Source organism: Leopardus geoffroyi, chromosome A1 (genome assembly GCF_018350155.1).
Source record: "Leopardus geoffroyi isolate Oge1 chromosome A1, O.geoffroyi_Oge1_pat1.0, whole genome shotgun sequence".
NCBI lineage: Eukaryota > Metazoa > Chordata > Mammalia > Carnivora > Felidae > Leopardus > Leopardus geoffroyi.
Window position 1 is genome coordinate 15,888,871 of NC_059326.1, and position 24,556 is coordinate 15,913,426.

The 24,556-nt window shown below is 36.6% G+C and overlaps 1 long non-coding RNA gene across 2 annotated transcripts in view; it reads left to right on the plus strand.

Annotated features, from left to right (window-relative positions):
• The window catches only part of LOC123596213, a 111,058-nt gene extending 94,315 nt beyond the window's left edge, over positions 1–16,743 (plus strand). For both annotated transcript variants that reach the window (XR_006711600.1, XR_006711602.1), the window contains one exon: positions 16,461–16,743. This is a non-coding gene — a long non-coding RNA (uncharacterized LOC123596213). The remainder of the gene's footprint in view (positions 1–16,460) is intronic.
• Positions 16,744–24,556: the final 7,813 nt, after the last annotated feature.

Consider the following 24,556-nt stretch of genomic DNA (forward strand, 5'->3'; position numbering starts at 1 on the left):
CCTCCTCAATGCCCATCACCCACTTTACCCTCCCTCCCACCCCATTAACCGTCAGTTTATTCTCAGTTTTTAAGAGTCTCTTATGTTTTGCCTCCCTCCCTCTCTAACTTTTTTTTTCCCCCTTCGCCTTCCCCATGGTCTTCTGTTAAGTTTCTCAGGATCCACATAAGAGTGAAAACATAGGTATCTGTCTTTCTCTATATGACTTATTTCATGTAGCATAACCCTCTCCAGTTCCATCCACATTGCTACAAAAGGCCATATTTCATTCTTTCTCATTGCCAAGTAGTATTCCATTGTGTATATAAACCACAACTTCTTTATCCATTCATCAGTTGATGGACATTTAGGCTCTTTCCATAATTTGGCTGTTGTTGAAAGTGCTGCTGTAAACATTGTGGTACAAGTGCCCCTATGCATCAGCCCTCCTGTATCCCTTGGGTGAATTCCTAGCAGTGCTATTGCTGGGACATAGGGTAGATCTATTTTGAATGTTTTGAGGAACCTCCACAGTGTTTTCCAGAGTGGCTGTACCAGTTTGCATTCCCACCAACAGTGCAAGAGGGTTCCCGTTTCTCCACATCCTCTCCAGCATGTATAGTCTCCTGATTTGTTCATTTTAGCCATTCTGACTGGTGTGAGGTGATATCTCAGTGTGGTTTTGAGTTGTATTTTCCTGATGAGGAGTGACGTTGAGCATCTTTTCATGTGCCTGTTGGCCATGTGGATGTCTTCTTTAGAGAAGTGTCTATTCATGTCTTCTGCCCATTTCTTCACTGGATTATGTGTTTTTCGGTGTGGAGTTTGGTGAATTCTTTATAGATTTTGGATACTAGCCCTTTGTCCAATATGTCACTTGCAAATATCTTTTCCCACTCTGTTGGTTGCCTTTTAGTTTTGTTGATTGTTTCCTTTGTAGGAAATTCTTTTTCTACATCGATTGACAGGACCCTATGGTTCTTATCTTTTCTTTTATTAATGTGATGTATCACATTGATTGATTTGTGAATATTGAACCAGCCCTGCAGCCCAGAAATGAATCCCACTTGATCATGGTGAATAATTCTTTTTATATGCTGTTGAATTCAATTTGCTGGTATCTTGTTGAGAATTTTTGCATCCATATTCATCAGGGATATTGGCCTGTAGTTCTCTTTTTTTTTTGCTGGGTCTCTTAGATATATCCAATGTGGATGAAAAACAGCCTTTTGATAACCAATTTTAAATTATAGCTCTACAAACACCAGTAATGTAAGTTTTGTCTGGCATTTACTTCTTTGTTAAATTCCATATAATGTATACACTTGAAAAGATTGAAAGCTCTGGTAGTAGCCTACGTATTTCATATAAAATGTTATACTTTAATCTTTACACCTTAATGTTATGCTTTTTAATCTTCCCTTGCATTGTTCAACGTAATATATAATAGATATGTTATGTAATTCTCTGGGTCAAGGTCAATTTTATTCCTTTTCCTTTGTAGCAACTGAGCTGATATGAGGACTGATCTTTGCTTAGGCTGGCTTCATTAGTGGAATTCAGATGGTTTTCTCAGATAAGTAAATTTTGGGGGGAAAACTCTTTGTAAACAAAATACTTCTAAATATATGAGAAAGAGCAACAATTAGGCTGTTAAAAGAGACTTTATCTTTTTCCATGGAAAAAAAATTTCAGGGTCCTAGCATTTTACTTATCTCCTTAGTATCTGAATATGTTATTTCATGGCATAAATACAAAGATAATTTTGCTTTTTAAGGGAATGTTGCTGAGTTATCAAACTCTTAACTCTTGAAAAGGATTAATCTTGAAAAGATCCATATTCTTCTTTTGTGGTGTCTGCTCTCAAGGTGAGTATAGACTGTTCCAACTAAGTTTTTATAAAAACTATGTGGAATAAGTGAGAGCTGATGGTTAATTGGGCAACTGAACATCTGGGCCTTAGTGTTTCGTGCAGGGACCAGATTCCTTTGGCCACACCAGCCCTCCAGCATTGTTTATTGTAGACTTTAGCCTCCCTTTTCACCAACGCAGGCAAATTTATGAAGGAGTTCACACAGCTGTTCTGGGTTCTTCAGGCAGCTAAGGCCAGCTGGAATATACTTCGTTCACTGTAATACACTTCAGTTTGTATGGTTTTTATATTCCAGTGAAAACTAACAGTTAAGAGGTCTCAGGGTTTAGACTTTGATTGTCATTTATCACTGCTAGAAAAAAACTAAACAAGTTGTAGTGGGGTCAGACCTCAGTGAAAATAAACCTCTCTCCTCCATAGCACATTAATGAAAACTCAGAGTTACATTGTTTTTTGTTTTGTTTTGTTTTGTTTTTGTTTTTAATGCCACTGACTATGCTTTGCTAATTAGTAACATGACTTATTGAAAAATGCATCAAGTACTTTGATACTTGTTTTGACTTTCTTTTAATATCACTCTAATTTCCCATGGCATCTTTTAATTCTAAACTTTTTGCTGACAAATATACAAACTGTGGACAGGATTAGTCTTGTTTATTTATGAAACAAAGTTTTTTAATATGTATTCAGAGTTGTTTCTGGGCAGTTAAATGTAGGAAGTAATTAGTACCTTCTTTCTAAGGCCATTTTGAGATTTTATTAAAAAAATGTAGGTGATAGAAAATTGGTTTGGGAATGCAGTGGGTGAACTGATTTTGAAGCCTACTCTGTGTGGAGCTAGGTGGATTTTCTGGACTGGTTTTGAGGGTGGGAATGGTATATTTCTGTGGGATGGAGTCTAACAATTGCTGCCATATACTTTTCCTGTCTGTGTGCTCTCTGGAACAAGTGACCTAACTAGAGCCTGCCATTGAGAGGGCCAGCAGGGATGCAGCTAATGAATATTCAGCAACTTGGCTCTGCTTATCTCCTCTCTTTGGCTTATTTTGATGTGATGAGAGAAAAGGGTGAATGCAATATGTCAGTGAGAGAGCTACAATTTCATTCCTTACTTGAAGGACGTTATTCCCAGCAGCTGAGAGTTTTGTCAGCAACACCTTAGCATGAGTTCAGGCCTGTGCTATTAAACTGTCCCTCGTTGAAGAATCACCCCTGTGGCTGTTGGATCTAGAGCTCTGCTTCCAGTGAATCCCTGATTTACATAAAATTTTTAGAGTTACAGACTATCAGAATAAGATGCTACAGTTGCCACACAGAATGAGAGGCTATACATAGAGGTTTGAGTTATTTACTTTGTAGTAGAAATATTCAGTGTGTATCATGGATTCATGTTTAAGATTTGGGAAAACTTTTGTTAAGATTTCTTCAGCATATTGCTGCTACCCGTTGTTTTTTTTTTTTTTTTTTCTTTTGGTTCACCAAAGGTGAATTTCTTTAGGCCTTGTGACTAGCTTCTCTAGATCCAGAGATTATCTAATGAATTCTTTAGAAAACTATGGAACGAAATTAATTCAAGATTTACTGAGTGACTAATGTAATCATATCTCTCGGGAAATAAGCTGGCTCCTAATATACTGGTTAGTTGCAAAAAATTCTGGCAATGAACTGAAACAGATACACATTTATTATTAAGGAAAAAAAAACCCATCAGGGGCCTTGATGTCCATATAAGACATAGACAGCCTCAGTTTTAAATTTTCTTCCAAAAACATACACTTCTTACTTGGCCATCAAAACTTATCTGTTGATAAAATTCACAATGTGATTTTTTAAATTTTATTTTTAAAAAATTTTTAATGTTTATTTATTTACTTTTGAGAGAGAGAGAGCACAACTGGGGTAGGGACAGAGATAGAGAGGAAGACACAGAATCCAAAGAAGGCTCCAGGCTCTGAGCTGTCAGCACAGAGCCCAATGTGGGGCTTGAACTCACGAACTGTGAGATCATGACCTGAGCTGAAGTCAGATGCTCAACTGACTATGCCAACCAGGTACCTCCAAGATGTGATTTTTTTTTTTTAAGTTTTTTAACCTTTATTTATTTTTGAGACAGAGGGAGACAGAGCATGAATGGGGGAGGGTCAGAGAGAGTGAGACACAGAATCCGAAACAGGCTCCAGGCTCTGAGCTGTCAGCCCAGAGCCCGACGCGGGGCTTGAACTCACGGACCGCGAGATCATGACCTGAGACCAAGTCGGCCGCTTAACCGACGGAGCCACCCAGGCGCCCCCAAGATGTGATTTTTAAAAAATGTTTATTTATTTTTGGGAGAGAGAGAGAGTGAGCCCAAGTGGGGGAGGGGCAGAGAGAGAGGGGGACGGAGGATCTGAAGCAGCAGGCTCTGTGCTAACAGCAGATGTGGGTCTGGAACAACCAAATCGGGAGATCATGACCTGAGCCAAAGTTAGGTGCTTAACTGACTGAGACAACCCCGCGCTCCTCACCATGTGTATTTAGGAAAATCTGATTTATCAAAGTTAAGATGTAGACTGGACCTTTATTATATAAAAGCCTTTAATGGGTTATTTTTGGAGGAGTAATTGTGTAAAGGAATGTTTGCATAGAGCACAAGTTGGTAAAACATATGTAACCATGAAGAATATTATTAGAAGAAAATAAAAAGTAACATCACCAGATTCATCTATTTCAAACTTTGGTGCATCAGATTCAATCTGTGCTTCAGAAGGTATTTTAAACTGTCATAGGATATTTTTTTTCCATCAAGCATTTTCATATTTAGATAATGCTTAGATAGTGCTTCAAATGTTTTAAAGGAACAGAGAAATACTATGGCAAAAATGAAAACCATATTCACTCTGTTTCTAAATGCCAAATGATCATAATTCATAGTCCCCGACAGAATTTTGTTTTGTTTTGTTTTTGTTTTTAATTGATGGATAGTTCTGACATACAGTGTCACATTAGCTTCAGGTGTACAACGTAGTGACAGGACAAGTTTATACATTATGCTGTACTCACCACAAGTATAGCTGCCATCTGTCACCATACAATGTTATTACAATACCATTGACTATATTCCCTATGCTGCACCTTTTTTCCCCTTAACTTATTCATTCCATTGCTGGAAGTCTGTCTCTCCCATTCCCCTTCACCCATGTTGCTTATCCCTCCCATCCCCTTCCCTCTGGCAGTTGTCTGTTTCTGTTTTTTGTGTATTTGTTTATTCATTTGTTTTGTTTTTAGATTCCACATATAAATGAAATTATATGACATTTGTCTTTTTCTGTATGACTTATTTCACTTAGCCTAATACCCTCTAGTTTCATCTGTGTTGTTGCAAATGTCAAGATCACGTCCTTTTTCATGGCTGAGTAATATCCTTGTGTCTGTGTACATCTATATCTATCTATCATCTATCATCTATCATCTATCATCTATCTGTCTATCTATCTATCTATCTATCTATCTATCTATCTATCTACCTATCTATATCACTTCTTTATCCATTCATCTACCAATGGACACTTGGGTTGCTTCCAGATCTTGGGTATTTTAAATAATGCTGAAGTACACATAGGTGTGAATGTATCTTTTTAAATTAGTGTTTTCATTTTCTTTGGGTAAATATCCAGTAGTGATATTACTGGCTTATATGGTATTTCTATTTTTAATTTTTTTGAGGAAGCTCCATACTATTTTCCACCATGGCTGTTCCAATTTGCACTCCCACCAACAGTGCATGAGGATTCCCTTTTCTCCATATCCTTGCCAATACTTGTTATTTCTTGTCTTTTTGATTTTAGACATTATGACTGGTGTGAGGTGATATCTAATTGTGATTTTGATTTGCATTTCCCTGATGATCAGTGATATTGAGGATCTTTCATGTGTCTGTTAGCCATCTGTATGTCTTATTTGGTAAAGAGATCTCTGCTCTTTTTTTAAAAAAATCAGATTATTTGTTTTTTTTTTAATTTACTGAGTTATATGAGTTCTTTATATATTTTGGGTACAAATCACTTAGTGGATATATCATTTGTGAATGTTTTCTTTCATTTAGTAGGTTGATTTTTCATTTTGTTGATAGTTTCCTTCACTGTGTAAAAGTATAGACACAAAAGTTTATGTGTACTTCTTCAAATTTTTTCAGTAATATGTTTTAGTTTTAGTGCATAGATCTTTCACCTCCTTGGTTAAATTTATTCCTAGATATTTTATTATTTTTTGATGGAATTGTAACTGGTATTGTTTTCTTAATTTGGCCTTCTTATAGTTAGTTGTTAGTTTATAGAAACACAACTGATTTTTGTGTGTTGATTTTGTATCCTGAAATTTTACTGAATTCAATTGTTCTAATTATTCTTTGGTGGAATTTTTAGAGTTTTCATTATATAATATCATGTCATATGCAAATAGTGACAGTTTTACCAATTCCTTTCTGATTTGAATGCCTTACTTTTTTTTTTTTTTTCTTTTCTTGCTTAATTGCTCTGGTTAGGACTTCCATCCACTTTTGTTCTTGATTTTAGTAATTTGGGTCATCTCAAATGCTCTTTTTTTTCTTGATCTTTTGTTTAGAACACATTCCTCTGTTTCTTCATTTTCCTTGGCTGTGTGTGTTGGTGTCTATGCATTAGATAAAATAGCCACCTCTCCCTTTCTTGAAGGAGTGACCTCATGTAGGAGATGAGTCTTATCATTCAACTTTGCCCTACCTTGTAGTTGTCTCTTAAGTCTTTGTGAGTGTCTAGTTGCCTACTTTGTTCTTAGTTGCTCCCAGTGATTGAGGGTGTGCCAAGACCTGTCAGTGTTCCAAAGGAAAAGATTTCAATCAGCACCTAGATGCAGGCTGATTGGAAACTAGACTCTCAGGCAGTAGCTTTTAAAGTGCAAATACACCTGTTTCAGGGAGGACTGGAAGATGGGTATTTCTGTCTGCTCCCTCTGCACTGAGCTCTGACATGATAGCCAGTTAAGAACTGTTTCTTTGTTTGCTACCGTCCCTTTGAACCCATGAACACAATCTCTACTGGCCACCAGAACCAAGGTATCAAGAGATGTTTCCTCTGGGTGGCAGCCACAAATGCTGGGGCATCAGACATGTGCACTAGTGCATTTAATGCAAATGCATGCAAAGAAAGAATATAAAATTTCTTCTTCATCCCCCTCCCCATTCCCATTGTCCTACCATTACCACTATTTACATTTTAGTATGTATGTTTGTAGTCCTTAACATACATAGACATTTAAAAAAATGTACTTTGACTTCCAATTCCACTATCTTTTCATTTCACTAATATTAATCTCTTTCTTTTTTTCAAAAAGAGTAATTACCATCTTTTAAAAATAAACATTGGTTTAACACCCAGAGTAAATATAGTTCTTGGTATACAGAAATTGATTTTGAATTTCAGATGTCTCAACTTGCTAGACTACTCATCAAAAACTCTCACTGTACTTCATTTTATGGGGAAGTTATAAAATACTGTATTGAATTTCATGGTGGCCTCCAAAAGAGAATGTCCATGTCCTAAGTCCTGGAATCTGTGAATGTTACTATTATTAATTAATGAATTAATTAATTTATTTATTTATTTTGGAAAAAGGTCTTTATATGTGTAAATAATTTAAGGATCTTGAGATGAGGAGATCATCTTGGAGTAACCGAGTATGCTCTAAATTCAATGACAAGTCTTTATAAGATAGACACCCAGAGGAGAAGGCACACACAGGACAAGGCAATGCAAAAACAGAGGTAGAGAATGGAGTAATGTGGCCACAAGCCAAGGAACCCAAGAGATGTTGGCACTACCAGAGGCGGGAGGGAAGATTCTCTATTAGATCCTCTAGAGGGAGTACACCTTGGCTGACATTTTGATTTTGGACATCTGGCTTCCAACTGTAAGAGAATAAATTTGTTGTTGTAAATCACCTTGTTCATGGTAATTTGTAATGGCAGCTGTAGGAAACTAATACAACAAACAAAATACTGTAATCCCATTATCTAGAAATAGAAGAAAATGAAACAATTGATCCATAAATTTCACTCTTAAATAAGCAACACTAACAACTTATTGTTAGGAAACAATATACCCCAAATTATAATTCTGGTAAGCTTCTGTTTGGTGTTATATAATTACTTGACTTTAACACTGAGAATAAAAGATTTATTTCTGTATTAGCAAGAAAGACTTGTTAAAGAGCAAGAACAAAATATCAAATTAACATTATCTAAGGCTTAAGGATGACATTTGGAATTGGATTCCAATTCAACTTATAAAATAAAAGCAGTTTATTGATAAGGTTTATATATTTATATGTATATTTTTACAAGGTATTTATAAAATAATACCTTAAGGATTATAAATCTATCAAGTTTCTATTTAAACTATTATATAGCCACTTAACTAAGAGCAGTAAAATCAAAAACAGAAAAAAAATTCAAAATTATTTTAGAAGGACAAAAAATTCTTGCTGTGTGTTTGAATTTTTTACTGGACTTGTTAAAAACAACCAATTTACTGTAATTACACTATTTACAATACAAAATTAAAGTGGCTTATAAGATTCACATTGCAGTAATCATTATTTTTAGAATTATAGTTCTACCAGGGTACCTGTGTGGGTTAGTTGGTTAAGTGTCCAACTTTTGATTTCAGCTCAGGTCATGATCTCATAGTTTGTGAGATTGAGCCCTGCTCTGTGCTGACAGCATGGAACCTGCCTGGGCTTCTCTCTCTCCTTCTCTTTTTGCCCTTCCCCTGCTCTTGCTCTCTCTCTCTCTCTCAAAATAAATAAACATAAAAAAAGAATTATAATTTTATCAGATTTCCATTTAAGCTATCGTATATTTACTTAACAAATAATGATAAAACTAAAATAAAAAAAGTACTTTGTATGAGGCACAGGATCCTTTCTGTGATCCTGGATCTTTAGAAGTAGGCTAATAGGAAGGCTAGATTAACTAATTTCTATTTTCAGGTTATAAGACAGAAGACAAAAGCCAGTGCTTGGTGGAGAGACATTTCTTATTTCCAATAGAGGGTATGCTGGGATAGGGAGAGGATCCTTGGGAAGGCCCATACTAGCTTTCCAGGGGAGAGGAAGGGACAGAAGTTCCTCTTCTCAGGAATTATCCCCTGGTATCTTCTGCATCATCTTACCTCTGACTGAAGGATGCAATGGAGGATGAGAACCTAGGCCAACTACGTCCCATTCAGGTAGGAGTAGTGAATCAGGCATACTTAAATGACCAAGACTATCTGTGGTGTCATTTCTACTGGATCCCATTTCTGAAGATGGGCCTCTACATTATCAAATGAAGGCACAGTAAAATTTACAACTTTTGTTTGTTCTGAGAGCAGGGAGCACAAGGAAAAGTGCTGTATTGCACTTGTAGAGGAATTGCTTGATCCAGGATAGAGTTGACCCTGATGGAAGGATCATTTTCCTGTGGTTCTGCTCCCATGAGAATGTTGTCACTGGATCACTGAACCATCCCAACTATATTAGTTTGGTATGGCTCCCAAAAACAAAGTTACCTCTACTGGGTGGCTTAAACAGTATAAATGTATTTTTCTCATAATTATTTAGGCTAGAAGTCCAAGGTCAAAGTATTGTCAGGTTCAGAATATTTTGAGACCTCCCTCCTTGGCTTGCGTATTGGCCTTCATATTGTGTTTTCTCATTGTCTTTCCTCTGTGCATGTGTGCCCCTGGTGTCTTTTTGTGTGTCCAAATTTCTTCTTCTTATAAGGACAACACCCAAATTGGATTTATGGCTTTATTTTAACTTAATCACCTCCTTAAAGACTCTACTTCCAAATACAGTCACGTTCTGAGGGACTGGGAGTTAGGATTTCAGCATGTAATTTGGGGGGAATATAATTGAGGTCATAACCCCCACCTAATAATGCTCCTCCTTCTTTGGTGATCTGGTAATCCAGGGAGTTCTCTAAATCTGATTCATGGTGAGACTGCTTTTCAATTCTACCCAGCACCAAGATTCAAGATACACAGTTTTTTTCTGGGGATCAGGGATGGCTTGTATAGTGGATGCTGTATTGCCTTGTTTAGATTCTGGAGGCCTTTTCAGTACTGTGTTTTCTGGCTAGCTTAACTGCCAGCACTGTGGATGCAGGCTCTCTATGATACAGAAAGATTTTTCCCTTGTGAACATGGCAGGTTGGACTTGCTGAGGAATGAACAACTCCTGGGAGCTGCTTTCAACAAGTGACTGAGAAAAATAAGTATATAAATATTCCAGCTTCTTTGGCCTTCAGGTCAGATAATTCTGATGCATATATTTTATATCATTTCCAAGATATTCCCCAAAGCATAAACTCCACAGTTACCCGCTGTGATACTTAGTCTCATCTTCCCTAGCTCACGTTCTCCCCTTGTTTACTGCAACTCCAAAATAAAGATTTGCATTTGATTATTTCTTTTTGGGTCTGCTTGTGAAGGGCAGAGAATCCCAAACTAAGGCAATTTCTGCCAGAAATTATACTACAAGGCAGATTTTCAAGATGGATTCTAGAATAGGACCTCTTGACCTTAAGATTACGTAAAAGACTCCATAGCTAGTGTTAGGTAGGGTGGATTTAAACTCTGGCATGTTGTAGTATTATAATCACTAAGACTCGTCTTTTGGGGAATTGGGATGGGATGAGGTGCAGGGTAATGCACTGTCTTATGCAGTATATCTGGAATTTGAGAGATGGTGGGATTGGTAATTATAAGGACTGTGGATTTAGTCACTTGCTGTTAAATGGGCATTGATGTGCTGAAAAAAACAAAACCACACACTCAAACTAGCCAGTCCTGAACCATGGGAGTTGTGAAAGTCAGAAAATCTCTTTGACAGTATTTAAGGAAGCTCTCATTTTCTAAAGCTAGAGGATAGCCTGTATTGAAAATTAATTTCAGGATTCTGATTCTCCTGTAGTAGAATTACAAAGCAGGCTGAATAGCAGCTCTGGCAAGTCTCTTTCTAAAATTAGTAACCCAAAAAGAGTGGGACCATGATATCTAGAATGGATTGACTTGAGAATCTTGAACTTCTTTAAGATCTTCATGAATTCTTGAGCTTGCAGAAGTACCTACTGAATTTCTCTTCAAGATATCCTTGAACTCCTGGGCCTGCAGAAGTTACTGATTCCTCTTATCAGAGGATAGTAGTCACCTCCACTCCCAATTCTGTCTTGCCTGGACAGTATACAGAATCCTTACCTGAGGCAGATGTTTCACAAGTATACTTACCTCAAGATTGGCTCCAACTGTCCCTAAAGTATGTAAGCCAATAACTAGACTCATCCTCAGCGTAGCCCAGTTAAGGAAGTACTGTCTCTGACTGGGAAGAAAGGTACTATTCACCAGATGAGTTTCGGGACCTACGTAGAAATATATTATTAATGTGCCTAGAAATCAATCTTGAAAGTGCTGTGCCAGGAGTTACGAAATATGTCTGGATAAGGAAGAGTTTACTGATATGAATGTTCTCACATGGCTCAGGATTTAACATCCTGTCAAGGACACCAGGAATCAGTTATAATCTTCTATTTGGATGGTAGAGATGCTGGAAGTGCCTTGGCAAAGTACTGGAGGAGGAGTTAAGAGACTTAGAGAGGTGGGCATGTTAGATGGGTTTTAAAGTCCTTGCTTTACATGGTTCTAATATGCATGAATTTTAGTTAGTTCTGTTACAAACCAGTGCTCCAACCACACAGTTCAAATTTCAGTTATCAAGGTATATTAACTGTGATTAATTACATAGAGTACAAACTTTGCTTCTATCTATTCAGTGCACAGAGCACTTCATAAATAACAGATTCACATCATGATCAAGGACAGTACCATTTTTTTTGCAAAATCCAAAGATAATTGGCCACTGAACATCTTTTATTCAGTTTACGCCCAGATGACAAATGTATAGTTATATTGTCTCTTTATCTCCCAGTAAGAAAGCCATGTAACATTTTATAAAAATGGATAACTGAAAGAGGGAGTTAGCCATTACAAAGTACAGGAAAGAAACTAAAGTGATAATGCAAGAAGTGAAATTCTAATTGAATGTAAATGGGGTTATAAAAGAAATAGCTGACTATGGGAATATTGACACTGCTGAGATTCCATATGTACCACAAGGAGCACATTACTGAGTAATGTATAGAATGTTGAGTTGCTATATATTGTACACTTGAAACTAATATAACGTTGTATGTTAACTTCACTGGAATTTAAAAAAGCTTAATTAAAAAAAAGGGAGATCCCAGATGTGCAATCAGAGGAACTTAGTGAAGGCAAGTGACATACATGAGAAAATTGGTCATGACAGAAAAGATGAAAACATCTAAGAAAGTGATGCTAGTGGAAAGCTTTACATTCATGGAATTCTCAGAGATATTTCATCACATTAAAAGTGGAAAGGATAAGATGCTAGAAGCTGATTCAAACTTAGAAAGTAGTATGACAGTTTGTCAAGGCATAAAAAGATGGTTGATTTATATCATTATCTATAAGACAGAAGAAAGTGACTACGGTTCAAACTACTCTTGATAGTTTTTTTTCTTTTCTACAAAGAAAAAGAACACTTTCATTCTCAATGTTTTTACTAAGGACAATTTGGAGGGGGCACCCATGAGGGTATTGTTGTATCTCATTATGCAAAAAGATCAAGAGCAGGTGTTTCAAATGTTCATGTTGGCTTCCAACAAACAAACAAACAAAAAATCATGATCCCTTATCAAGTTTCCAGATCTGAAGCTGTTCTCACACTCAGCATTGACTGAAGGGAATGATGAATTATCTTGATGAAGAACTTTTCAGTGCTTCAGTAAACACAAACAGCAATAATTTCCCAAATCTTTTCCTAACAATATCTGTAGTCCTTTATGAGAGTAGTTATATACTAGTAAAAGGAAATACCTATACTTCTCCAGGGCTGGTGGATATAGTGTCTGGTTTGACACTGATATCCCTTTAGAGAGGGTATGTATAGAGTTCAGGTCTGTTCTGGGTTGAATTGTGTCCTTCAGGAAAGATATGTTGGAGTCCTAACCATCTGTACTTTAGAATGTGATCTTATTTGGTGATAGGGATTTTATGGAGATTATTAAATTAAAGTACAGTCACTAGGGTAAACCCTGATGCAATATGATTGGTGTCTTTATAAAAAGGGGATTTGGGGATACAGAGACAGACATTTACAGAGGGAAGATGATGTAGAGAGGTCCAGGGACAAGGTGATTGTCTATAAGCCAAGGAGAGAGGTTTGGAACAGATCTTTTCTTCACAGACCTCAGAAGGAACCAAACCTGCTGACACCTTGATCATGAATTTCTAGCCTCCGGAACTATGAGACAATACATTTCTGTAATTTAAGCCACCCAGTTTGTGGTATTTTGTCATGACAGCCCTAGCAAACTAATGCAAACTCGTAAGTGAAGTCAAAAATGGGATCCTGGCCTAAGTCCACCTCTTAGTGAGTACAAAGGCTTCTGTGGTCATTGCCTAGTCCTTTGGTTCATACTCACGATGAATATATTTAGTAGCTGGTAGAATTGTTGCATTGGTTACCTGATCTATAGAGTGAGAGCAGCCATGGTAGGAAAGGTCAAATGGAAGCCCTTGAACTTTCCTCACCTTCTTCCCAACTGAGACAGAAAACCGGAAGAAATACTGAATCCCAAATGGAATGTCAGAGATAAGAAACACCCTGAAAATATGTTTCAAGTGACCATCATCACTAGTCTTGCTTATGAAAGAAAAATAAACGATGGATCAGAGCAGACAAAGTGGACCCCTGAAAACTTAACCAAGAACTCAATTCCAGCTCTGTGCTGCATGTGTATCTTCACCAGAACATATCAGCACAGTCTCTTACATTTGGTGTTTAGGAAATGATCTGGAGAATGTGTTCTTTTCATTCCCTGACAGAAAAATGGGTCAGAGGAAGTTCACATTCATTTAGAAGACATAAAAATATGCATTCATGGACTTGTTCAAGTTATGTTAGCTCTCCTACTCTCAATCACAACATAGTGTAAAGGCAACTTAATTATCTGAAAATTTTTCAGAAAACTCATGTTGGTCTACCCTTCTGATGACATGATGTTTGGAGAAGTCATAAGTACTCTAGATGCCTTGGTAAGACACATGCTAGAGGGTGGGAGACTTATTTTACAAACATTTAAGGGCCTGCCGCATTATGAAAGTTTTAGAGATTTTAGAGATTTTTGGGATGACAAGACACCCCAACCAAGGTAAAAAAGCCATTATACTTTCCATTTCCTACCAGTAAGGAAAATGCTCAGTACTTGAAAGGCTGGGTGGTTAGGGATCTGGAGAGAGTGCAATTGGAAGATCAATTAACAAGAGATGTGGGAAAGAGGAATGTGGATCAATAGGAATGGGAACAAAGTATGTAGATTTTTATCTCACAGCAGTACTTCCCAGAAGTCATCCACGTCAGAGAAGACACTGAATAGAGGGAAAGGATGATTTTTTTCTGGGCGAAGTTAGTGAGTCTCTCTTCTTGGCCATCCCAGTGTGTGCACAATGGGCCCATGAAAGGAGTAGCCTTGTGGTAGGGATGCAGGTGATACATGAGCCCAACAGCTTAGGCTCCCTCTTACTGAGGCTAATCTGGCTCTCACTATTGTGAAATGTTCAAAGTGTCAGCAGTAGTGTCAAGAGCTGAGCTGTTGGTATGTCCTACACTTTGAGGACACCAAAACTAGAGGTGGCAGCCATTTATTCTTACTGGATTGATACATATTCCAGTTATTAGTGTACTTTCTCTGCCAAAGTGCCTTAGTCAGCACCATTGACAGAGTGTCTGACTTATAGTTATGGTATCTCATATAATTTTTTTTTGACAAAGGAACTGATTTATGGTAAAGAGTAAGTATATGTGGGATCTACTGATCTCACTATCTATCACCTAAAGCCCCCAATCTGAACGCTGAAAAGGCCCCTTAAAGATAAAGCAAAGGCATCTGCTTGGAGTTTTTGGATGCTACCTTTAAAGATGTTATATTCTTTGCAACAGTATACACTACTCTATATCTCCTTTAGATTGAATGCATAGATCCAAGGCATAGAAGTAGAAACTGTCTTTACACCATTACCCCAAGTGACCCACTTGGGGGAAAGTATGCTTTCTATTCCTACAACTTTAAGATTTGTAGGATTTGAGGTCTGGTTTCCCAGGGAACAAAGTAACATTCCACTAATCTTCAAGTCACAGCAGCTGCCTAGTCATTTTGGGTTCCCCATATGAGTAGACTAGATGGGAATGAAGGGTTGATAGGTTTACAGGAGTGATTGACCTTGATTATTATGAGGAGGTAGGTTTGCTGCTATATAGTGAGACAGCAAGAAGTATATCTGGAACTAGGAGATTAACTTGAATTTGCCTTCAAACCCAATGATTACTGTAAATAGGAAATTGCAGAAACAGTATCCTGACAAAGTCAGGTAGCCAGAGGTGCAGACTTCTCAGGTAGGAAGGTATGGGTTACTCCACTGAGCAGCCAACCTGGAAGAGTAGAAATGCTATTCATGAGTAAGGAGAATCTAGAATGTGTTTTAGAAAAGGGAGATGATGAATATCAGTTGTGGCCTTGGGACAGATTGCAATAGCCAGCTGAGACAGTAGCTTGTACCAATATTAAGTTGTAAGTTTTTTTTTTTCTTTTTAAATCAGAATTGTGACTGGGTACCATTTTGAAGAAACAGGAACTAGATGAAGTGAAATTAACATGAGGACAGAGTACATCTGATTAGTGCAAGGGATGGGCTGCAGTAGATACAGTCAGTTCTCCATCCATGTCTCTGAGAAATCCTGCTCATTTACAACTGCTAGTATCTGCATCTGTGACTAAGTTTCTTTTTTTCCCTGCAACTGTGGAGAGCTGCCTGTGCACATGATATATTGGAAATGCCAATGAATGAACAATTTCTAGAGCGTAGCCCTCAATTAGTGACTCTCATAAGCAGGTATATGAAAACTTGAGCTCCCTCTTTCCTAGAGGTGGACAATTCTGAGGTGTATCTTTTGCATGCATTCTCAGAGTTTTCTTGCAGGATTAAGCTTTAATTCCTCACTGTGGTAGCTTGGTGTCATAATAGCGCAGCCCTTATGGGATGCCTTCCCCTCCCAGTATTAATTTCTCATTCTTTACCAGTGTTGCTTGTGTTTTCCAACTAAACTACTCTCACTAGAATTACCATCTCAGGGTTTGCTTCAGGGAGAATCCTAAATAAGATGGTTCCTAAAACCTTAATATATTTACTTATTGCCTTCTCATTCATAGGGTAGTTACAGATTATACCAACATTGCTAACAATAAACCTATTGAGACCAGTTTAAGTTTTCTTTGCATTATATTTGTCCTTAGACAATGCCACACTTCTGATATAAAATCAAAATACCGTGTTAAAAAAGATACATGTGGTTTGAATTAAAACATATTAACCCAGTATTTCTAGTTGTCAGAATTGATGGTGGGAAGGAGACTATATCTGTTTAGGCAACCATTTTGCCTGGAAGTTCAATGACATTTATCTACAATATTGTTTTCGAGTGAAGGGAGACTGCCAGAAGTCACATAAGCAAAGAGTGAGGAGTTGGGACCCGGGAAGCCGGGGAAATATGAATCACAACACCCAGAGTTGGGACTTAAGAACACTCCTGTGAGTCACATCAACTTTTTTAACATCCAAATTTAGGGCTATGGAAATAAAATATTTGGTTAATTAAAAACCCAAATCAAAGCCTCAGTACCATTTTCTTTTTTTGCTAAATGACTACATTTAAAGAAGATTGATAATATACAAAAGAACCAGCATGAAGATTATAATAAAAATGGAAAAGAATAGGACAAAATGGCGATAGAGAATATATCTTAAAAGAAGTTATCCAGGGTAACAGAATAAGAATTTACTCAAAAAGAAAACTTCTCTTTACTTACAAAAATCAATATTCTTTCTTTCTTTTCTTTGTTTCTTCCTTTCTTCCTTACTCTTTCTTTCTTTCTTCCTTTCTTTCTTTCTTTCTTTCTTTCTTTCTTTCTTTCTTTCTTTCTTTCTTTCTTTCTTTCTTTCCTTTTTCAATATTCTCTTTCTATAGTAGCAAAAGCCAACAAGACAATAATAGGATATAATAAGCCATTTGCAAAAGGAAAACAATTCTGTATTATATAGGAATTAACCTGGTAAAGAATGAAAAAGAGAAAAATCTTAAAACTTGATTGAAAGACATAGAAAATATCTAAATAAATGAAGATATGTGTCTGTTTATCTATTATCTATCTATTATCTATCATCTCTATCTATCTATCTATCTATCTATCTATCTATCTATCTATCATCTATCTCTATCATCTACCTGTCACTTGTCTATCCATACATACATGCTTAAGAGTAAATATATCAATTTTTTTCCAAACTAGCCTGTAAATTCAATGCATTTCCAACAAATTGCCTCAATCATGGAGCCTACTGAAAGTGCAAATTTAGGCAGCCATTTGTATGATGTGACTCCCAGTGCATGCAACATTCCATATTCTAAAGTCACCATTAGAATAATTACTAAGAACAAAGAGAATGTGAATAGCAACCAATAAACATTGAATGATAAGCTGTTTGTAGCTAAGAATGAGTCCTCACGGAGACACAACTTTGCTGACCCCGTGAAGTGTTGATTCAGTGTTCTCATTTCCAGGAATATTGTTTCTAGTGTCAAATGGGGTATGGCTGTATTTGATGTAGGAAATGTGAGGACATGTGACAGCAGTGGGAAGGGTGCATGTGGAGAAGCTAAGAAGTAGAGCCAGGAACACATGGGAAAAAGAGAAACAGAGTTTATACAATGATCTATCATGTCAAAACTCATGTGATGATGAAAAAAGCTGAAGCTATGAAGTAGTAAAAAGAATACACAATGAAGGAATGGATACGCCAGTAGCACAGTAGGAGATAACTCAGCAAATTGGAAGCCAGGGGAGAGATAAGCTGAAAGACAGAATAATTGGTTCCTACATATTTATCAGTTCCTGGCTGCTTACCTGTTGAGAGTTGTAGTGCTAGACCTTATACAGTAAAACCTTGGTTTGCGAGCATAATTCATTCCAGAAACATGTTTGTAATCCAAAGCATTTGTATATCAAAGCGAATTTCTCCGTAAGAGGTAATGAAAACTCAGATGATTCATTCCACAACCCAAAAATATTCATCTAAAAATGATTATAGTACTGTAATATAATACAAAATAATAAGGAAAATACAAAGCATAAAGAAAAATAAAAATTAACCTACAGTCACCTTTGAAAATCTTTATGGCTGATGTGAGGGAGATAAGAGAGAGGAGGGTTATTGTGTAGGACGACTTTCACTATCACTAACAGAAGGTGACTACAGTACAGTATTAATAAATTCTTGTGATATACTGTATTTAATGAAGCTGGCAAAAAAGCAGCAGAGGGAAGGTTCTATATCTGCAGGCAGCCTGACCTAGAATGAAGCAAAGCATTCCTAAGCTTACTTTTATGTGGAAGAGCAAAGGACTGTCCATAGATGCTTCGAAGTGACAAAAAATACACTAGTGCCAGTTATGGGCACCTTCCAGTGTCCTGAAAAATCACTGATTTCTGCCAAACACCACAGCTTGAGACTGAGCATCCGAGCATGGGAGACCATCACCCAAAATCACTCTGAGAGAAAGAGAGAGAGAGAGAGAGGAACCATTGACTCAGATGTGATCATATGACAGTCATGTGATCACATACTACTTGTATTGTAAGACATCCCTTATTCATCAAATTAAAATTTATTAGAAATGTTTGCTTATCTTGCAGTACACTCGCAGAACAAGTTACTCACAGTTGAAGGTTTTACTGTATATTGTTACAATAAGCTCAGTTTTACTTAAGATGGCTTGAGTGTCTCTCTTACCCTTTCCTTTTTAAGGAAATAATTTTCCTCAGGATCTCAGCTCATTATTATTATTGATTAATACAAGCCACTTAAACTTTGATTTTATGTTATACTCTTGTACTCCTTTATCTACTTTCTCCTTCCCTTATATTTTATGTTTTGCACTTATTTATTATTTTCCCATCTTTTTCCTTACATTCTCTTCATCTAAAGTCTTCATTCCTATTTCATATTTAGTGTTATGTGCATGTATTTCAATTTTCTTAAATGGCATTGGGGTTTAATTTTTATTCTTTTTTTCCCCCACTCAACATTATGTTTTAAAGATCTGTTAATACTGTTGGATCTATATCTATTTTGTTGTTTCTAATTTCCACAGATTATTTAATTCTATGTATTTACCACACTTACTCATTTACACAAAATGTTAGAACAGTGATTTGATGAACATCCTGTTCTGTGCTCCTATACTGAGCTGATTAATAGTTTTTGGGTTTTTTTTATTACAAAATGAGATTGCTGGGTTTAGAGTTTACATCTACATAATTCCATTAAGTAATTTTAGTATGTTCTTCCAGGCTGCTCTCCAGAATTTTTGTGGAATATGAGAGTTTTGTTTCCTTTTATTCTCAGTTGGTACCATCGAAATTTTCTACTATTAGCTATTCTAAATGGCTAAGTGGCATCTAATTGCTGAGCCACATATCTTGGATTACTAATAAGTTACAGCATCACCTCATGAACCCTTAGATGTATGTCATTAGGGTTCAGATTCTTAATTGTTTATGCATATCCTTGTTTTCCATTGGGCTTCCTGTCTTTTTCTTTTTGATTTGTAGGAGTTCTTTGTGTGTTTAAAATATTAATCCTTTGTGGCTTTTAGAAATTGTAAACATCTTTGCTCTCTCGGTTAACTTTAAGTTGATTTTCATTGAACTGAAATCTTTAATTCTAATATAGTTCCATGAAGTTTTTAAAAATTATTTTATTTTTAATTGCAGTTATATAACCAAATGAACATGAGTTCGCTCATTGGTGAGTGAGAAACTGCACCAGGCTGAGTTGTCGCACAAAGAAAACTTTATTTGCAGCAAATAAGAAGATTGCAGGGAATAACTTCCAAAGCCATGACTTCCCAGCAAAGGTGTATGGGTTCCTTTTTTTAGGGTTAGGATGAATTTTTAGATAGGGAAGCCTTGTCATCTATGAAGGGGGGAGCATAAGGTTGTGCATGCACCTTGAAGCATGCCTATACATATATTGTGTGATATGTAAAGGAAGCTGAGGGGCTTCCTTGGGTAGAGATTTTAGTATTATCATGAGGTAAAGGTAGTCATCTGTCATTCTAGAGGTCAGTCCATAGTCCATCTGTGTAGGCATGAGTCAGGGGTTAACCTCAAACGGGTGTGGGTGGTCTGGGACGGCTGGAGGTCTTGTCAGGGCAGTCTCTATTGCTCAAGGGGTGGTTTCGCTTCCCATTTGCCTGACTTAAGAGATAAGCTGGAAAGAAACGCTTAAGGAAAAATGTGACTTAAACATCTAATTGTGATATTAAAAAAAAAACGTGATTCCACGACTTAATGAAAATATTACTAATATTTCTTTGGCATTGAGGATATGTCCGTGATTATTTAAATTCATAGATTATCAATGCTTAAATCTAACTCTGGTCTACTGTATTTTCTGGCACACACATTCCATGCACAGTTTTGCTGTGTGCCTTAATCATGTCAATTGCCTGGACTGCCACTCTCTTTTCTAATGATTTATTTATAGCTGATGAGTCTTGTTCTAGGTACCACATTTTCCTTACAGCCTTTTTCATTAATTCCTGACAATCCTGTTTCTTTTCACTTTCCGACCATTTATTTTTTATAATGTCTTTTTGGCATTGTGTCATGTATAAACTTACTTTATATTTTAAATTATTTCATGTATGTAATCTTATTGATTGTAATGGTAAATGCCTTGAGGGTAAAAATATGAATTATATATATATTTTTATTAATACCTGCTTTTCTTTTATCATTAGGAATGTAGGAGGTGCCACGCTAGTTGGCATTTTATTGGTCTAGTTAAATTTTGTTGGACTAATTTCAACTCCACCATCAACTGTGTGATTTTTGAATGAGACTTTAAATTGAATTCATTTTACATTGAGTCCTCAGTTAATTTATATATCAATTTTGATCATTAAGTTTTTTGAGTTTTCATCTCTAAGAGTTTTAACTGATTTTTAAGAGTGATGAAGTGGTGTAGTATGAATCCCATCTTTTTAGAATTTCTCAAACTTTACCTTTCTGAATCTTACCCATTCTTAATCCACTGCTCTAAGCTTTCTCTTCAGTGGTTCTTTTCTTTTATTTCCCTCCATAACCTCATTTATAAAGAATTTTTTTAAATGTTTATTTATTTTTGAGAGAGACAGAGACAGAATGCGAGCGTGTTAGGAGCAGAGAGAGAGAGAGGGAGACACAGAATCCGAAGCAGGCTCCAGGCTCTGAGCTGTCAGCAGAAGCCCAACGCAGGGCTCGAACTCACGAGCTATGAGATCATGACCTGAGCCAAAGTCGGATGCTCAACTGACTGAGCCACCCAGGCTCCCCATAACCTCATTTATAGAAGGTACTGCACAACATTGTAAGTCTTTGCCTTCTGACTGATTCCTCCACTAGACTGAATTTATAGAGGTCAGGGACCAAAATTTTAATTTTCTAATTTTGATATCTATAGTCAGTGCTTAATATGTAATAGGCCTTCAGTAAGAATTTGCCACATAGAAACCATTTACAAAAATCCTTTGGGATAGGTACTATTTTTTAGAAATTGAAACTCAGGGAGTGTAAGTGACTTAACAAATTCACACAGCAACAACTGCACATCTAAGGATTGAATCCATAGTTCTGACTTTGGGTTCAAGGATTTCTTCTATATAGGCTACCAGTTCTGGGAATGTACTTCGTTATGAGAATGAGTCTTGATTATAGTTTCTAATTGATTTGTAATTTTGAAACTAATGAATACATTATTTGTACTTTTCTTATTTGAGGTAAATTCTTAAGGTGTAAGGATAATTCAAGTATCTGTGCCCTATAAGTTTAATGTTCCTTTAACTCATTTATTTATTTTTTTAATTTAATTTAATTTCATTATTTTTTAAAATATAATTTGTTGTCAAATTGGTTTCCATACAACACCCAGTGCTCATCACAACAGGTGCCCTCCTCAGTGCCCATCACCCACTTTCCCCTCTCCCCTACCCCCCATCAACCCTCAGTTGGTTCTCAGTATTTAGGAGTCTCTTATCCTTTAACCCCTTTAGTAGTAATTCTTTAAATGTTGTCAGCAGGTTAGGATTCCTGGCTGACTTAGTTGGAAGAGCATGCGATTCATGATTGGGGATTGTGGGTTTGAGCCCCACACTGGATGTAGAGATTACTCTGCTTACTGTGCTTAATCAGAGTGAGTTAGAAAAGTAGAGAATATTCTACTTCAATAGGATGTTGAACAGCAAGTTGAAAAGAGTCAAAATATCCTGATTCCCACTAGAAACACTGCTGATTGATGAAGACATGGCAAAGAATAATGAGTCCAAAGACAATCTCAAAGAATAATGAAAACCAGTTCCCTAAATTTACCTTCAGAATCAGGATATTTATAATCATGTAATACATTCCAAGCCTGAATGTACATGAAGTTGCTGTCAGAACCCGTCTCAGGGTATTTCTACTGAGTAATTATAAATTTCTTTTCTACCAAACGGTACACATATTCAGTTGGAAGTAATTTTGCCGCCCACAAACCAAACTGGTACATTCCCAGCACAAGAATTGCATTTTTTCGTACATTCTTGTGGAGTACAGTATGGTGTTAACCACTTAATTTCTTACATGTCTAGAGCTGTCAGGTAGGTTTTAAGTTATGTAGTGCTGCCTAAGGAGCTGTGTGGAGAACAATTTCGAGGCTGGTCCTGCCTTCCAGAAAAAAGTGCAGGAATCAGGTGATCAGTGCCTGTCCTGTGGCAGGGGACGAGTGGCAGCCTGTCCCATCTGGCCTCTTGGTACCAACAGAGGTGGCATACAGGTTCGCATATTTTAATTTCGATGTGATTCTGTTGATAAACTGCAGCTAAACAATGGGATATAGGAGAATAATTTTGAAGAATGAATAACTTCATTGTGTTGCAAATTAAAATCATAAACAACATATTAATCATTTCCTTTATCCCTTATTGAAGTGTTGCTTACTCACCCCTCTGGGCTGAGCACAAAGGCAACCCTCATCATGATGTCTTCCTTGACACCCTCATTGAACTGTGATCTTTCCTGAAATGGGCCGTTGTTACAATTTATTTGTACTCTTTGGTGATACTTTTCAGATTCTGTCTTGTGGTGTGCATATGCCCTTCTTCCTGGTTACTTTGTAACGGTAATAATTTCTGGCATTTGCATACTTTTGATAGTTTTAAAAGTTTATTTATTTAAAAATTTATTCAAAACATCTTGCCAATTCTCAATAGGCCTTATGATTCAATAAATCACCCTCACTTTATTGATATGAGGGATGCGAGGTGGTACAATCAGAAGACAGATTCTAGCTTTTACTTTATTACGTATGAGTTATGTGATCCATGAATAGGCCACTTACACTTGCGATATTGTAGCTTTTTTTTCTGGAAATATGTAAGGGGGATCAGTGGACCCTGTGAGGGCCCATTGCCATGTGACATAAGTCAGATTTGATAATTTTAAAAATACCATTAAAATGGCATTAATTTATTACCATTGAGATTGTAATCTCCTTGGGGTTAAGAACTGTGTCCCCCTTTTCATATTTCTATTTTCAAAACACTTAGCATGGCACCTAATGCACAATAGGTCTTCAATAAATATTGGTTAAGTGGATGAATAGAGATCTGCAGACTTCTGCAAAGGGCCAGATAGTAAATATTTTAGGCTTTACGGACCATATGGTCTCTGTTGCAGCTACTCAATGCTGCCCTTGTTGTGCAGAAGTAGCTGCTGACAATACATAAATAATGAACACGGCATGTCCTGATAAAAATATTTGTGGACACTGAAATTTGAATTTCATGTAATTTTTCACATGTCATGAAACACTCTTCTTTTGATTTTTTTCAACCATTTGAAAGTGTAGATATCATTCCTAGCTCATAGGATATACAAAAACATATTGTGCCTGATTTAGCTTGCAAGCTGTAGTTTGCCAACCCCTGGAATAAAATGTGAATATCAGTTATATTTAAAAACTGGACTGTAGGGCACCTGGGTGGCTCAGTCGGTTAAGCATCCGACTTCGGCTCAGGTCATGATTTCACAATTCGTGGGGTTGAGCCCCACTCTGGCTCTGTGCTCACAGCTAAGAGCTTGGAGCCTGCTATGGATTCTGTGTCTCCTTCTCTCTGTTCCTTCCGGACCTGTGCTCTCTGTCTCTCAAAAATATGTAAACATTAAAAAAAAATTTTTTTTAACTGGACTGTATTTTTTTTGTTTACTGTGGTAATTATGTGAGCAGATTTTGTATATTGCTTGCATAGGCAAGATTATTTAATCATTCACTAGTCATATTGTGAGGATAAGAATTGTAGTTAGAGGTAAAATTGAATATGCTTTATGGGGTTAAGTATAATTTTATATTTCTTGTATTATGCAATGTAGATCTTCATCACATATTGTGGATTTTTAACTCATTTCTGAACTCTTTTAAGAGAATATTGGAAAAAATT